This window comes from Coregonus lavaretus (genome assembly GCF_964263955.1).
Source record: "Coregonus lavaretus genome assembly, chromosome: 4".
Taxonomy (NCBI): domain Eukaryota; kingdom Metazoa; phylum Chordata; class Actinopteri; order Salmoniformes; family Salmonidae; genus Coregonus; species Coregonus lavaretus.
Window position 1 is genome coordinate 62,026,146 of NC_139991.1, and position 18,616 is coordinate 62,044,761.

Genomic DNA, 18,616 nt, shown 5'->3' on the forward strand with positions numbered 1-18,616 from the left:
ACCTGACTCAGTTACACCAGCTCTGTCAGGAGGAATGGGCCAAAATTCACCCAACTTATTGTGGGAAGCTTGTGGAAGGCTACCCGAAACATTTGACCCAAGTTAAACAATTTAAAGGCAATGCTACCAAATACTAATTGAGTGTATGTAAACTTCTGACCCACTGGGAATGTGATGAAAGAAATAAAAGCTAAAATAAATAATTATCTTTACTATTATTCGGACATTTCACATTCTTAAAATAAAGTGGTTATCCTAACTGACCTAAGACAGGGAATTTTTACTCGGATTAAATATCAGGAATTGTGAAATACAGAGTTTAAATGTATTTGGCTAAGGTGTATGTAAACTTCCGACTTCAACTGTACATACTGCTCTGCCCCTCAGTGACTCTGCTAGCAGCAGCTCCGCTGGCGCATAGGCCGTGCAAACATTGCTTGGATTGTTTTGCCAGCTATTTGCTATGAGGGGTTAACTGCCCCAACAAAATCGCAGGGTTCACAGGATTTCATAGCATAAATTATAACAGCAAATATAACAGCACAAAGTAAATGGACCATCCTGGGGCGCTGTATCAGGTACAGATGGCGCTAAAGCAAAAAGCTAATTGTAAATAACTTGTAAATAAATAATCATAACAGCCATGGCCATGCCTGGGACCTGATAAACCAGATATCTACATCCAACAAGAGTCGAAGGACAGAGGGATACACTAGCTAGAACCTTCTCATCACAGATCTGGTAGGACAAAAAAGCATGACTGTGGCTGGCCAGTTTCCCCCCATGGTTTGGACTAAAACAGTGGACTAAAACAGCATAAAACCGTGTGTATCACAAAGCACGATTAAATTAATTAGCCAGCTACATTGATTTTGAGAAACATTGAGAAATAGTTTTGTTGATTTTTTTCCTCTCAAATTAACCAGTTAATTAATATCTGACTAACTCAGAAAATATAAAGTTATTGCAGAATTAAAGTTAATTGGCTAGCGCATCATGCTTTGAGACAATATGTTAACTAGTCTCCTCTTAGATAATGTGTTTTCACTTATTTCATCTGCATGCTTATTGCGTTCTCCCTGGTGCACTCGTTCGTTCGTGAGCTGGCTGCTCGTTCAAAATATTATAATCTAATCTGTTCAAAACAGTGGCAGCATGTGCAGCAGTGGTCATTCGGTTCCAACCACCCCAAGCCCTGGGTATTTACATTTACATTTTAGTCATTTAGCAGACGCTCTTATCCAGAGCAACTTACAGTTAGTGAGTGAATACATTTTCATACATATATATTTTTCATACATATATATTCAGCCAGTCAGCGGCCGCCACTGAGAGAGAATACACTAATGACCAAGTAAAGTAAGATGATGCATTGCCAGTTGATGATACATAAAAGGCACTGGAATATGATGGGATGTATAGACATTATGGACAGTATGTGGATAGAATATATAGTATATCTGAAGAATATGTAGGATAGAATAGTATATGTACAGCAATAGTTGAATTGGATGGCCTTGACTAGAATACAGTATATACATATGAAATAGTAATTCAGTATGTAAACATTATTAGTGTAAACACAAGTGACCAGTGTTCTATTATTAAATTGACCAGTGTTCCATGTCTATGTACATAGGGCAGCAGCCTCTAAGGTGCAGGGTTGAGTAACTGGGTTGTAGCCGGCTAGTGACAGTGACTAAGTTCAGGGCAGGGTACTGGGTGGAGGCCGGCTTTGTGGCCAAAGCATAAATTGGAGAGAAAAAACACTTTAAAAAAACCACCTCAAACTTTTATCTCAAACAGACCGTTACAAATTGCTGTCATACTCTTAAAGAGGATGAGTTGGACAATCAGCAGTCTACTTGCATTAATATTTTTAATAACTGGTGTATGCCCACACCATTCTGTTGTTGGGGAACACTCACAAAATTCCAACACAGAAAAGCTGCCTTTTAACATAGTTTTCCTTCCAAAAAATGATAATTATTTTGTGTCTTTCTTTTTCCCAACGCAGTTTAGCCAAAACTACAGCCCGTTATTCAGAGGGATGTTCTACTACGCTCCCATTGGCTAGCATTTGTTGGCTCGCGACAGCTGTTGCCTTACAGCCTGTTAAGAGACATGGATGAACACACACCTCTGAGAGACAGTGACCTTCCAAGGTAAGGATGGGAAGTGTAATTTAACAATTAGCTGCCAACCGTAATGCAGGCCTATTATTAACATGTTTGTTAACATTTGCCCATGTATTTATTTTCTGTGTTTCAATGAGTAAAAATGTCTCAGAGAACTCTGCTGAATTCCCTCAATTGAAGGTCAGCTAAGTTAACCTAGGCTACTTAACGTTACTAGCTCGGTATTTAAAGTTGTTATATTACCATTAGTAGTTTATTATCAGGTAAAAGCATATGCTTATTATTCATAATTTCTCAAATATGTATTAGCTAATCTATAAAATTCATAAAATAATTTCTATAAAATAGTTTAAGTTGCTATGACTATAGCACACAACACATCAAGTTACATTGTTTTCCTATTTAGAGTTGGCTACCCCCTGGGTACAAATATCATATTTGTTCACTTGTGGAGAGACCTACCCAGAGAGACCGCTCAACTTTTGAATTGAGCCTACGCCTAGGAGTGGCTTCTAAAGACTAGAGACACTGGAGTGACATGGAAGGTCAGCGTAACAAGACCCAGGAAAGGACATACAATTATTTTCAAGGTAATGATTGAAGTGGGTAAAATGACATTTAGACGGTGGGATAGAGCAAATGTAAGGTATGCAGACATTCAGATAATAAATACAATACACCTTCTGTTTAGGCTGATTACAGGTGCCAACACAAAATTTACAGTAGATCCCCCACTGCGGACAACAACGGAACATCAAAAAACACTTGCTGTCCATCCAAAATGAGTATCGCTCTGATACGCTGTGTCACCAGAAAGGGTAGGCTGAGCAGGTGTGTGAATGGTTTATTTACATATACAAGCCTGCCCATTGTGGTAATCATTCTCTAGCTTTGATGTAGCTGAAGACTATCAAATGTTAGTTCTAGGAGCAAGGACCCACATCTTCCTATGTATCCAGCCATGGTGCGTGTGTCCAATGTCCACAACCACAATCTCTTTGTGGCTGATGCACTTAAACACTGGGATGTTAGGGCCAAAGCCACAGAGACCTTGTCAAGGCTATTTGAGATTGGGCACTCCTCTTCATCCGCTTTGGATGTGCTAAAAAGTGATCTGCAGATGGAACATGGGGAGAATTACATATTTGCCTCTGCAAATAGAGTTCTGTTACCACTACATATGCCTTATTCCCAGCACCAACATCATCTTCTCTCTTTCTTAAACATATTTAAGGTAATTCAGATTGACCTGTGTGTACACTATGACAGTGGTAACTGTTGTTTACACAGATACAGTACTATATGAGGCATTGTGAGTGAGACCAATGTAAGTGTTTTTGCTGTGGACTCACAGGGGATGATGCCGTGTGTAAGAAATGCTGCTCCCTAGAGAAATTATTAAAGCCATACAAGATACACACATTTCAGATACATTGGTCTCACCCACATACATCTATTATATTATTTGTGTTTAGGAAAGTGGCTATAACAGTGTATTTTCATGTCATATACAGTGGGGGAAAAAAGTATTTAGTCAGCCACCAATTGTGTAAGTTCTCCCACTTAAAAGATGAGAGAGGCCTGTAATTTTCATCATAGCTACACGTCAACTATGACAGACAAATTGAGAAAAATAAATCCAGAAAATCACATTGTAGGATTGTTAATGAATTTATTTGCAAATTATGGTGGAAAATAAGTATTTGGTCACCTACAAACAAGCAAGATTTCTGGCTCTCACAGACCTGTAACTTCTTCTTTAAGAGGCTCCTCTGTCCTCCACTCGTTACCTGTATTAATGGCACCTGTTTGAACTTGTTATCAGTATAAAAGACACCTGTCCACAACCTCAATCAGTCACACTCCAAACTCCACTATGGCCAAGACCAAAGAGCTGTCAAAGGACACCAGAAACAAAATTGTAGACCTGCACCAGGCTGGGAAGACTGAATCTGCAATAGGTAAGCAGCTTGGTTTGAAGAAATCAACTGTGGGAGCAATTATTAGGAAATGGAAGACATACAAGACCACTGATAATCTCCCTCGATCTGGGGCTCCACGCAAGATCTCACCCCGTGGGGTCAAAATGATCACAAGAACGGTGAGCAAAAATCCCAGAACCACACGGGGGGACCTAGTGAATGACCTGCAGAGAGCTGGGACCAAAGTAACAAAGCCTACCATCAGTAACACACTACGCCGCCAGGGACTCAAATCCTGCAGTGCCAGATGTGTCCCCCTGCTTATGTCCAGGCCCGTCTGAAGTTTGCTAGAGTGCATTTGGATGATCCAGAAGAAGATTGGGAGAATGTCATATGGTCAGATGAAACCAAAATATAACTTTTTGGTAAAAACTCAACTCGTCGTGTTTGGAGGACAAAGAACGCTGAGTTGCATCCAAAGAACACCATACCTGCTGTGAAGCATGGGGGTGGAAACATCATGCTTTGGGGCTGTTTTTCTGCAAAGTGACCAGGACGACTGATCCGTGTAAAGGAAAGAATGAATGGGGCCATGTATCGTGACATTTTGAGTGAAAACCTCCTTCCATCAGCAAGGGCATTGAAGATGAAACGTGGCTGGGTCTTTCAGCATGACAATGATCCCAAACACACCGCCCGGGCAACGAAGGAGTGGCTTCGTAAGAAGCATTTCAAGGTCCTGGACTGGCCTAGCCAGTCTCCAGATCTCAACCCCATAGAAAATCTTTGGAGGGAGTTGAAAGTCCGTGTTGCCCAGCGACAGCCCCAAAACATCACTGCTCTAGAGGAGATCTGCATGGAGGAATGGGCCAAAATACCAGCAACAGTGTGTGAAAACCTTGTGAAGACTTACAGAAAACGTTCGACCTGTGTCATTGCCAACAAACGGTATATAACAAAGTATTGAGAAACTTTTGTTATTGACCAAATACTTATTTTCCACCATAATTTGCAAATAAATTCATTAAAAATCCTACAATGTGATTTTCTGGATTTTTTTCCCTCATTTTGTCTGTCATAGTTAACGTGTACCTATGATGAAAATTACAGGCCTCTCTCATCTTTTTAAGTGGGAGAACTTGCACAATTGGTGGCTGACTAAATACTTTTTTTCCCCACTGTACAGTGTAAAATTGCAAATCTTGGGAGACTACAGAGCCAAAATAAAATTACAAAAAATACGCTTCTGTAGAATATATTTTAGAGACAAGGTTTCTTTGACATTTTCACCATGTATTTGGCACAGATTGTATCAGAAAGTCTTTAGGAAATACAGTGGGGAGAACAAGTATTTGATACACTGCCGTTTTTGCAGGTTTTCCTACTTGCAAAGCATGTAGAGGTCTGTAATTGTTTATCATAGGTACACTTCAACTGTGAAAGACGGAATCTAAAACAAAAATCCAGAAAATCACATTGTATGATTTTTAAGTAATTAATTTGCATTCTATTGCATGACATAAGTATTTGATACATCAGAAAAGCAGAACTTAATATTTGGTACAGAAACCTTTGTTTGCAATTACAGAGATCATACGTTTCCTGTAGGTCTTGACCAGGTTTGCACACACTGCAGCAGGGATTTTGGCCCACTCCTCCATACAGACCTTCTCCAGATCCTTCAGGTTTCGGGGCTGTCGCTGGGCAATACGGACTTTCAGCTCCCTCCAAAGATTTTCTATTGGGTTCAGGTCTGGAGACTGGCTAGGCCACTCCAGGACCTTGAGATGCTTCTTACGGAGCCACTCCTTAGTTGCCCTGGCTGTGTGTTTCGGGTCGTTGTCATGCTGGAAGACCCAGCCACGACCCATCTTCAATGCTGTTACTGAGGGAAGGAGGTTGTTGGCCAAGATCTCGCGATCCATGGCCCCATCCATCCTCCCCTAAATACGGCGCAGTTGTCTTGTCCCCTTTGCAGAAAAGCATCCCCAAAGAATGATGTTTCTACTGCCACGCTTCACGGTTGGGATGGTGTTCTTGGGGTTGTACTCATCCTTCTTCTTCCTCCAAACACGGCGAGTGGAATTTAGACCAAAAAGCTCATATTTTTGTTTCATCAGACCACATGACCTTCTCCCATTCCTCCTCTGGATCATCCAGATGGTCATTGGAAAACTTCAGACGGGCCTGGACATGCGCTGGCTTGAGCAGGGGGACCTTGCGTGCGCTGCAGGATTTTAATCCATGACGGCGTAGTGTGTTACTAATGGTTTTCTTTGAGACTGTTGTCCCAGCTCTCTTCAGGTCATTGACCAGGTCCTGCCGTGTAATTCTGGGCTGATCCCTCACCTTCCTCATGATTATTGATGCCCCACGAGGTGAGATCTTGCATGGAGCCCCAGACCGAGGGTGATTGACCGTCATCTTGGACTTCTTCCATTTTCTAATAATTGCGCCAACAGTTGTTGCCTTCTCACCAAGCTGCTTGCCTATTGTCCTGTAGCCCATCCCAGCCTTGTGCAGGTCTACAATTTTATCCCTGATGTCCTTACACAGCTCTCTGGTCTTGGCCATTGTGGAGAGGTTGGAGTCTGTTTGATTGAGTGTGTGGACAGGTGTCTTTTATACAGGTAACGAGTTCAAACAGGTGCAGTTAATACAGGTAATGAGTGGAGAACAGGAGGGCTTCTTAAAGAAAAACTAACAGGTCTGTGAGAGCCGGAATTCTTACTGGTTGGTAGGTGATCAAATACTTATGTCATGCAATAAAATGCAAATTAATTACTTAAAAATCATACAATGTGATTTTCTGGATTTTTGTACTAGAGAGGCAGATAGAGGAGTACAATCTAAAATGTAGCAACACCTGTGCTAAGATAGCAACATCTTCAGGTGGAACTCCTCTCGTGGGCCATATGCTCCCCCCTTATGAAGCGGGTCCATCAGCTCAAACACAGTGGAGAGCTATGTTTCATTGATTTATCCGAAAACATGGACAGAGAAAACTGCAGAGTGTTTTTACTATTGACGCACACATGTGCAGGTGGTCTTCCTCTTGGGATCATCTTCGCCCAGTCAGAAGATGAGGCCACCATTTTTGAGGGCCTTCAGCTCCTGAAGGAGATATTGTGTCAGCCATCCATTGCTTTGGGAAGTTTCACATCAGCCCAGCGGCCAACAGCGCAGCAGCTCTCCGAAAAGAGCTGCCAGATGACCAGGCCCTATGATTCCGTCAGCCTACAGCTGTTGCCCGTCGTTCCACCAAGGCAGTGGCTCTGAGCAACCATACTGTTCACATGCTAAAAGGAAAAGGCCATCAGAAATTAGACATCACAAGTTGTCTGACTCAGTGTATGCAAATAGTTATCACCCAAAGTGAATAAAGCACATGAAGTTCCTACTGTCTCAATAAAATACAAAATGCCACTGGCATAGAAAAAAGATATATGTATTAAGGATTTAGGCAAAATGTTATTAATCAGTGTCTGAAATATTTTTCAATCTTGAAATATAAGGGCAAATGTTATTAATCAATGACTGAAATGTCGCGCTACGTGATATTCACTCCCGGACTTGGAGAGCGCTCAAAGCGTAGTAGAACGCCACTCTGAATAACGGGGCGTGGTTTTGGCTTAACTGCATTGGGAAAAAGAAAGACGCAACTATTTCACTCATATTGTAATTAATTATAGGTCATATTTCATAGAAATCTGGAAACACTGGACAGTTACTTTAAGCACTTACACATTTGGAAACATATTATACTAATTGGAATTCATATCATATCATACAAATTGCAAAAAAATAAGATGCAGTACGTAACATATCATATGAAATGGATGGCGTAGTTCACAATTGTGCAACATTTCCGGGGAAACATTTTGGCTTGTGAGCACTACTTTCAAAACTACTGACTGAAATTATACAAAAGCTCTGGAGCATCACTTTAATGTACAGCTTTGATTTATATGTCATCACTATTTATTTGATATCACCATCAGCCTCATGAATAGTGGTTGGGTTCCTATGAGACTAAATCACATTATTAGCCTTATTTCAGCGTATTGTAGTGACAGGTTGCTGACTGATCATGCCTACTCCCACCACCTAACCAAGGAGGGAGGAGTTCCATTGGCTTTTACTATTCATCAACATGTCACATTGTGTCTACATCTCCATATGCCTTTAATAAAAATTGTAGTGGTGGTGACCACTATACATGTAACTACTGGTGACCATTATGTCATTCATATTTGTCAGGGTTCCTGAAAATAATTTAAGTTCCACCGGAAACTCAAAGCTTATGTTTGAAAGTTTCCTGTTACAGCTCAGTCTTTTACTATTTATAAGATATTCTTCTTTCCTTGTTTGATCAAAAGCACTCATACCATGTACAATGTGCATATGCATATTACAAATAAGATTTGTGTCTCTTTTTACATAACCAGTTTGACAAGATGGAAATCTGTCCGTACACATACCCAAAGGACTTCCACTTTCATGTGAAGGTGTATAAAGAGCAGTGATATTTTTAGGGAGAGGCATGACGAAGACCAGAAGAAAACATGGCAAAAGGGGGCTTTGTCTCAAAACAATGTATGTTTTGCATCTATGTACTGTAAATGTAAATAACATCTTGCTATCATGGCCGCAGGAAGATGTTTTGCGGTGGGGGTGCTGTCTCATACATACATTTTTTAAAATTGTGATTGATCAGGGGGTGCTACAGCACCCGCAGCACCCCTACCTTCTGCGGCTTTGCTTGCCATGTATGTGTGATTTATCAATTCTCCACTGACGTGTTTCTAAAGAGGGATCAGGAACGATGTGATTCAGTTAACATTGGTAAAAGACCTCTGTCTGATAGTAATGTGTATTTGTTTACTTAAACATTTGGGAGGGGGGTACTTGAGGATTGTTGTGTGTGTGTGTTTGTGTGTGTGTGTGTGTGTGTGTGTGTGGTGGGAGGAGATGTGATTTTCTGTCATTAAAAAAGAGAATCTAAAACACCTTCCCTGTCTCTCCCCAGCACTCAGGCTGGTGCTGCTGGGCTGGACCCGGTCTGGGAAGAGCTCAGCAGCAAACACCATCCTGGGCAGGATGGAGTTTGTACAGGGGAGGAGAACTCATAAATGTGTGAGGGGACATGCCCAGGTGGCTAGAAGGTTTGTTATTTGATCTGTCTGATATTGTGCTCTTGTGTATGTCTTAACTGTTTTCTGATTGTACTCTTATTATGCTAATAATGTGACGGGACAGCTATAAGTGAGCTTAAGTCTAATTTTGCTTATATAAAGTGCAGACTGACAGCGTCAAAATGGTATGGTACATACACTGTAGTTGGAGGAAACATGGGAAAGTTATGCTGCTTTGAAAGTTGATTAACTTGTAAAACCATTCAAGGACTATACACATCTGACAATCATCTGACGTTCGTTCACTTGCTGACTGTGTGGTGTGTTTTGGGGATAACCCGCCGATAGTGCCTAACTGCCAACATTTGCTAGCGTTTGTACATGACGGGGTTTCCTCGTCGGCTAGAGACATTTATACTCTGAGCCAATCAGAGAGCATGGACCACGTGGACACTTCTGCGAGAGGAGAATGGAATAAAGAAACAACGACAGCTAAAAAAGAGGGAACTTTCCGGTCCGCCATATTTTATTTACAAGCTTGCTAACTGGGTCATTCCACGAAATGAGTTCCTTTTGCATCCCTTTGATATTTTAAGTAGTAATTTTGCACCAATATTGCATTTTAAAAACCTGTTATATTCAGTGAAGTGCCGTTTAAAATAGACAACATGGAGAATTCCATAAATCACATTTTCTTATACCAATAAAGACTAGCTAAAGTGCCAAAACTCAGTATTTTGAAATGTCCCTCAGTGCACCCTCTGTAACTTCTAGGAAGATTTTAGTATTTAGTATTTTATTAGGATCCCCAATTAGCCACGTCTTTCTGGGGTCCAAACAGGAAACAAAACACAACAAATAAAATACATAAAATACCTAACACTACATAGTACAATACATAATACAATGCAAAATACAATATAACATATATTTTTAACTCACTTAACCCAAAATTGTATCCAAGTTTTCACCATCATTGTAAGGCCCTAGTTATTTTGCTTTGACAAAGTCATTTCTGAAGATTATTATTTATTTCATGAAATTAGTGATGCATAAAAAAATAAAAAAAATAAAACTGTACCTCATTTTAAGGTAAACCCTGTTACGTGATCTGAACACTGACATCAATATGGTGAAACTATTCCTTTTATAAACAAAAATCAAAATAAACATTGAACATTAATATCCAAATCATATTGTAAAATCAGGTGAGCTGGTTCTACTCTTTTTGGCAATTTTCTGGTGTTTTGTGCTGGAAAACTGAGTGGGTCATTAACACATCAAGCATCACAGCATATCATCAATGTTACCCATAGATAGACAGGCTAGAAATGTTTTAACAATTTATTTTATGTTTGCTTGCATTCAATTGCCACTCCCTGAAGCACACAACAAGTTTCCAATCCCCCTGCCACAATAGTATTTATGTCTGATTTCCCCCCCCCCCCCCAAAATTGTAAAGTGGTTATCCCACTGGCTATAGGGTGAACGCACCAATTGGTGAGTCGCTCTGGATAAGAGCGTCTGCTAAATGACGTAAATGTGCCCTTGAGCAAGGCACCTAACCCTAATTGCTCCTGTAAGTCGCTCTGGATAAGAGCGTCTGCTAAATGACTAAAATGTAAATGTAAATGTAAGATGAAATCGTCAACCCTGTTACGGTCAACCCTGTTACTTTATTTGGCACCATATAAATATAGCTGTTTCGTTGCTCAGCTCGGAATGAAGCGTCTGTAGTAATTCAGTAACCCCATGAAAGAACGTAGTTGGCTCACGTTCTGAGGAGCTGGGGCATCCAAGATAGCCTTGACCTTGGACAGAGCCCTGTGAAGGCCCATGGAATCGATGACGTGTCCGAGGTATTCAACCGATGATTGGAAGAATGCACATTTGTCCTTGCGAACTCGCAGTCAGTAGTCCTTCAATATCTGTAAGGTCGCATCCAGGTTCTGGAGGTGGTCCTCTTCATCTTTTCCAGTAACGAGGATGTCATGCAGGTAGCGTTGTACTCCTGGCAATCCACTCAAGATATAGTCCATTGCCCTCTGGAACAGTGCTGGCGCACACTAGATGACAGTACCTAAAGAGCCCCTTGTGTGTCACAACGGTCAGCAGCTCCTTTGAATTTTCATCCGTGTGCATCTGCAAGTAAGCTTGGCAGAGGTTGATTTTGCTGAACTTTTGACCCCCAGCTAAACCTGCAAAAAGGTAGTCGATGTGTGTTAGCGGGTACTGCTCAGCAGGTAACACAGGGTTAACTGTGACGTTAAAGTCTCAACATATCCCTGATTCCGCCACTCCCAGTGCTCTGATAGTTTATTTAATACAGCATCAAACATTGCCACTGATTCTCCCTCTTCCTGATTTTTTCTGTGGAACCTAAACCTTTCAGCAATAACTAGTGGTTTTGTTGAAAAGTGTCCTTTCAGTATTCCCACAATATCCCATACATCTTATTACCTGGCCTGTCTGTCTGTAGAATGCTGCGTAGTAAATTAAATGTCTTTGGCCCCATTACACAAAAAAAATAAGCACAATTTAGACCTCATACATTTGCAAGAACAAAATATTCAAACTGTTCCTTAGGGTGATTTCCATCTTCTGTAACCTCTTTAGACACCTACCAACATATTAGCCCAACACATGATACATTTCTGAAATCCTCAAGATGTTTCCTAATCACACACAAAACTATTTTTTATATAATATTCACAGGAGTCAAAACCATATTTTCAGTTGGCATTTGGTAGACTGGGACAGCAGGTTAGATAAACTGGGACACCGTTATTATAGACCCAATTGTACTCCGATGACAATTAAATACAATTTTGTGTGATTAGGGACATCTGTGGATTTCGGAAATGTATCATGTGTTGGGCCAATATGTTGGATAGATGTCTGAAGAGGTTACAGAAGACGGAAATGCAAAAAGTCTCCCACATTTTCTGATTTCACTCAAATAACAGTACTAATAACAGCACTACAAGGAAAATTGTACAGAATATGTTACTACACTAACCAGAGCCCTGCCTAACCTAAGTACAGGGGTCCCTAATGTAAACTGGATCCTCCATTGGAAAAGCCTATAAAACTGCCCCACTTTAGATACTGCATGCTGTCCTACTTTATCACTTTAGGTAGCTATGGTTGCTAAAGTGGGACAACAACAAAAAATTACTGAATTACAAAATCGAGACATAATATTGGCAACCTTTTTATGTATTTTGATACATTAGTACATAGTGTGCACATTTACATACAGTGGGGAGAACAAGTATTTGATACACTGCCGATTTTGCAGGTTTTCCTACTTACAAAGCATGTAGAGGTCTGTAATTTTTATCATAGGTACACTTCAACTGTGAGAGACGGAATCTAAAACAAAAATCCAGAAAATCACATTGTATGATTTTTAAGTCATTAATTTGCATTTTATTGCATGACATAAGTATTTGATCACCTACCAACCAGTAAGAATTCCGGCTCTCACAGACCTGTTAGTTTTTCTTTAAGAAGCCCTCCTGTTCTCCACTCATTACCTGTATTAACTGCACCTGTTTGAACTCGTTACCTGTATAAAAGACACCTGTCCACACACTCAATCAAACAGACTCCAACCTCTCCACAATGGCCAAGACCAGAGAGCTGTGTAAGGACATCAGGGATGAAATTGTAGACCTGCACAAGGCTGGGATGGGCTACAGGACAATAGGCAAGCAGCTTGGTGAGAAGGCAACAACTGTTGGCGCAATTATTAGAAAATGGATCAAAATGGATCAAATACTTTTTCTCCCCACTGTATCAATTTGGCACAGTGCATTATTATGACAGTTTTATAACCTTAACATCAAAACAGCTATGTCACTGATCTTACTGTGTGCTTCGGGGGGTGTTCTTCCTGTTTGAAGCTTGCTCTGCCCCCCTTTATGGTATTTTAGCAGACGCTCTTATCCAGAGCGACTTACAGTTAGTGAGTGCATACATTTTTCATACTGCCCCCCCGTGGGAATCGAACACACAACCCTGCTGTTGCAAGAGCCATGCTCTACCAACTGAGCTACAGGAAGCCCTATGAAGTGATGTGATTTTTATCATGTGGTTTCTCTGCTAGAGCTTAATAACAATAGTTTAGATTTTCTCTTGTCAGACCAAGAAATAAACGCGTTATGATTAAGCTGTCGCAGTTTACATGATGTCCAACTCTTTCTGAATTCACCCTATATGAGCACCACTGCTCAATACTTTCATCAAACTTTCCAATGTTTCCAACAATTCCACCCATTTTTCATTTCTCAATAGGCTCCTGATATGCAATCAATTCAATATTATCCTCAAACACTACAAAGTTTTCCTCAGTCAAGTGATCTTAATTAATTTCACTCGCTGACGTTTTATCCTAAAGTTCGCTCATTTAGCAGTTTTTAATTCCAAAGTTAGTCTTTACAGTTAAATAAATGTCCTTTCCTTTACTCACTGTATATTCCTCCAAGTCCATATTATGGCAAGAACAGCTCATATAAGCAAAGAGAAACGACAGTCCATCATTACTTTAACACATGAAGGTCACTCAATATGCAGTCGCAAAAACCATTAAGCGCTATGATGAAACTGTCTCTCATGAGGATCGCCACAGGAATGGAAGACCCAGAGTTACCTCTGCTGCAGAGAATAAGTTCATTATAGTTACCAGCCTCAGAAAATGCAGCCCAAATAAATGCTTCACAGAGTTCAAGTCACAGACACATCTCAACATCAACTGTTCAGAGGGGACTGTGTGAATCAGGCCTTCATGGTCGATTTACTGCAAAGAAACTCCTACTAAAGGACACAAATAAGAAGAAGAGACCTGCTTGGGCCAAGAAACACGAGCAATGGACATTAGACCGGTGGAAATTTGTCCTTTGGTCTGGAGTCCAAATTTGAGATTTTTGGTTCCAACCGCCGTGTCTTTGTGAGACGCGGTGTGGGTGAACGGATGTGTAGTTCCCACCGTAAAGCATGGAGGAGGAGGTGTTATGGTGTGGGGGTGCTTTGCTCGTGACACTGTCTGTGATTTAATTAGAATTCAAGGCACACTTAACCAGCATAGCTACCACAGCATTCTGCAGCGATACGCTATCCCATCTAGTGGGACTATCATTTGTTTTTCAACAGGACAATGACCCAACACACCTCCAGGCTGTGTAAGGGCTATTTTACCAAGATGGAGAGTGATGGAGTGCTGCATCAGATGACCTGGCCTTGAATGAGTAGGTGTGTCCAAACTTTTGACAGGTTCTGTATATGTATGAAAAGTACCTTGAGGGGGCAAGAAAAATAACACTAAAGAAACACATAATTATTGATGATGTTGATGATGATGTTGTTGCTGTCTGATGATGAAGAGAAATATGATGTTGATTACTTTTACTGTAGTTATAATTAGGCAGGTGACTGTTGTGGACATAATTATTGATGATGTTGATGATGATGTTGTTGCTGTCTGATGATGAAGAAAAATATGATGTTGATTACTTTTACTGTTGTTATCATTAGGCAGGTGACTGTTGTGGACACTGTTGGCTGGAGTGATTTTTCTGTGCAGGACACTCCAGTCTCTGAGCAGCAGGACATCAGGAGATGTGCTGAGCCTGCCCCAGACGCTATGTTGCAGGTGATCCCTGCAGACCTAGTCATCACTGACCAGTACCTGCACTCCAGTGGACCAACACCTTGGTCTACTGGGGGACACAGTCCGGAGAGACACCATAGTACTTTTCACTTTTGGAGACTGTCTACAACACCAGACCATAGAGCAACACATTGAGAGAGAGGAGGCCTTGTGGAGGTTTGTTAGCAGATGTGGGAACAGGTACCATGTTTTTAACAATAAGAGGAAAGGGTGTGAAGGACTAGAGGAAAGGGGGTGAAGGACAAGTAGAATAACTATTGGAGAAGATTGACAACATGCTGGCAGAGAACAGCGCCGGGCATTCTGTGGTGGTGGGAGACATTTCTCAGGTGCTGGAAGACACACAAGTAGAAGAGGCTGAAGTTATCCAGAACAAGATGTTGAAACAATCAAAAACACTCTTTAGGCATGAGTACATTTTCTGACCAACTCAGTGGCCTTGTGGTTCGAGTGTCCACCGGCCTTATGCAATACTTACATTTTCTGACACACTGCTGTTGCACTTTGTAAGTGAAATATTTATATTTTTACAAGAAAATGGTATCAGATCTCTTATAGGCAGGTCTCCAGCGAACAGCTCTTCAAAATGTCCTAAAATGTTGACATTGATACAACCTTTTAGACTGAAAAGACACATTCTCATTACAGGTGCAGCTCAGCCGCTCTCAGAGTTGAGGATGGTGCTTCTGGGGGGGGGTGGAATGCTGTCAAGAGCTCTACCCGAAACACCATCCTGGGCATAAATGCATTTGGGCAGTGAACCTATAAGCACCAGAAGGCAGAGGCTGAGGTGACAGGAAGGAGAGTGGTGGTGGTCAACACTCCTGGCTGGCAGAAGAATTCCACAGCTTTCTCACCCGAGCAAGATATTGTGTACTGGGTTTGTCAGTGTCCGCCCGGACCTCACGCTCTCCTCCTGGTCACTAACATGTGCTCATCCTTCACAGACCCCCAGTGGAGGTCTGTGGAGCGACGAATGGGACTACTAGGGGAGACAGCCTGGAAACACACCATGGTGCTGTTCACTGGGGCCGACATACTGCAGGGCACAATCATAGAGCACATGATCAAGGATAAAGGAAAAAGCCTTCAAAATATTTTAAGCAAGTGTGGGAACAGATATCACATTTTCAACAATAAGAACAGGGGGATGGCTATCAGGTCAAAGAGCTAATGGAGGAGATTGAGAAGATGGCCCTGCAGGATGCTGGTGGTGTTCATGAAATGGACAGAACGGTTGCACAGATCATGGGACAGCAGAACAGAGCAGTGGAGGTATAGGCCAAAGAAAAAAGGCAGAAGGGGATAAAAAAAATACATGAACTCAGAGGTCTTTTTGATGCGGGAAAAGCACACAAACGCTCAGTTGAATCTTGTGCCGCTAGGTGCGTGAGTGGAAAAACAACAGCAGGAAACACCATCATGGCCAAACTGAAGTTTGAGGAAAAGACAGTTACCGAAAAGTGTGTTGTTGACACAAAATATGTAACTGCAGCTCATGGTTGGTCCACAAATCCTTCTGCTTTCACCAAGAGCCCAGAGCTTATCACATCAGAGATAGACTGAAGTGTGTCTCTCTGTGGCCCTGGGTCCCACACGTTCCTTATTGTTGTCGACTTAAGAAGTCCTTTCACAGAGACACACAGAGCTGCAATGGAGGAGCACGTTGCCTGTCTCGCAGAGAAAGTGTGGATAAACAGCATAGTTCTCTTCACCAGCGGGGATCAGCTAGGACACCAAATTATAGAGGAGCACATTGAAAACGGGGGTGAAGATCTCCAGTGGCTTGTTGGCAGATGTGGAGACAGGTACCATGTTTTCAGCAAGAAGATGTTTGAAGACTACTCCCAAGTCAAAGAGCTGCTGGAGAAGATAGACGGCCTAACATGGTGGCAGAAAAGAGAGAAGGCAGAAGACACTGAACAATATTTCAATGTTTTCAAACACCTTGTGGGAGAGGATTTGGGTAATGAAGGGTGGAATGAACAGGTGCATGAGCTGGGTGAAGGCAGTGAGTTTTCCCAAAGAGACAAGAGGATGCTAGAGCATATGAGGGCAATGGTGATAATGGAGATGAAGAATTACCTTCCCTTGGTATTGAAAGGAAACAGTATCAACATACCTCCCAGCAGTAAGGCCTATTTCATGTCCAATTTGTTATTTCATTACTTACATTAAAGTGCATTGCGGGATTATCGACAATAGCTGTTTTGTACACTGCAATAAGCAAGAAATATCAACATACTAGGCTCACCCATCCTGAGAATGCGTAATCTAATGTGCAGTTGCATTGATTCCCTCCATTCGTTCATTTGGTACAGCGCTTCCCCTCATGTCATTCTCAGCAGGTGAATCTGGAAAGACGATTCTCTCCCTCAAAAGTGTACAGCGAATTCTACTAGATGAAAAGCCGAAATGAGGATAACATCCTGACATTTAAAGCATGCTCGATTTTCTAAATTTCACATACTATAAAAAATTCAATTTTTGCATACCTAAAATGCCTACTATTTAGAATGCAAGTATGGGTATTCAGACGTGGCCTTCATCTTTTTTCACCAAGTACACAATTTGAAGATAAACAACCATAGACACTCCAGTATTTCACATTTTTAAAATGGTCAGATATTTCCCTACTACTTCTTAATTTGTATACTCAACTAAATACTGTATACTTTACATATACAGTACTCCTGTGTACTATAGTTTTAAACACTATGATTTGCCCCCTGAAACTAATGTCACCCACTATATTGCACTTTTCAGTGACACTCCAGCCTCCTCAGAAGCGGACATCAGGCCAAACCGGAGAAAACAGCATGGAGATCACCACTTGGACAGTGGACAATCTTCAATGAGGTCAGAGTACAGGATTTAGATAGTGAGAATGGGAGAGGAGAACTTGGAGTGAGATATAGGAGTAGGAACATTTAGGAGTGAGAGAGAGACACAAGAGAGAGCGAAATGAGGAGCTGGAGTGAGATTGCTGGGGAGTTGGCATCAAATATAGCAGTGAGTTTTTGAGGTCATGTTGAGAAGAGAGAGCTTACAGGAGTTGTGACTTGAAAAACTGAGGTAAATCACCAGTATCATTATCCTTTTCTTTAGTTATTGTCATAATGACATTGGACACCATACTGTCACTGGTTTTATGTAGTGGCTCTACATGTCCTGTAAATATTGATTTCACTCAAATGATTTATTTAGAGGATAAGCAATACACTTCCTAATATTGAGTTGCACCCCCTTTTGCCCTCAGAACAGCCTCAATTTGTCTAGGGCATGGATCTACAAGGTGTCGAAAGCATTGCACAGGGAGGCTGGCCCATGTTGACTCCAAAGCTTCCCACAGTTGTGTGAAGTTGTCCGAATGTCCTTTGGGTGGTGGATCATTCTTGATACACACAGGAAACAGTTGAGTGTGAAAACCCAGCAGTACTGCAGTTCTTGACACACTCAAACCGGTGCGCTTGGCACCTACTACCATACCCCATTCAAAGGCACTTACATCTTTTGTCTTGCCAATTCACCCTCTGAATGGCACACCTACACAATCCTTGTCTCAATTGTCTCAAGGCTTAACAATCCTTCTTTAACCTGTCTCCTACCCTTCATGTACACTGATTTGAAGTGGATTTAACAAGTGACTATAAGGGATCATAGATTTCCTCTGGATTCACCTGGTCAGTCATGGAAAGAGCAGGAGTTCGTAATGTTTTGTATACGCCGTGTATGTTTCTGTGGGGAAAA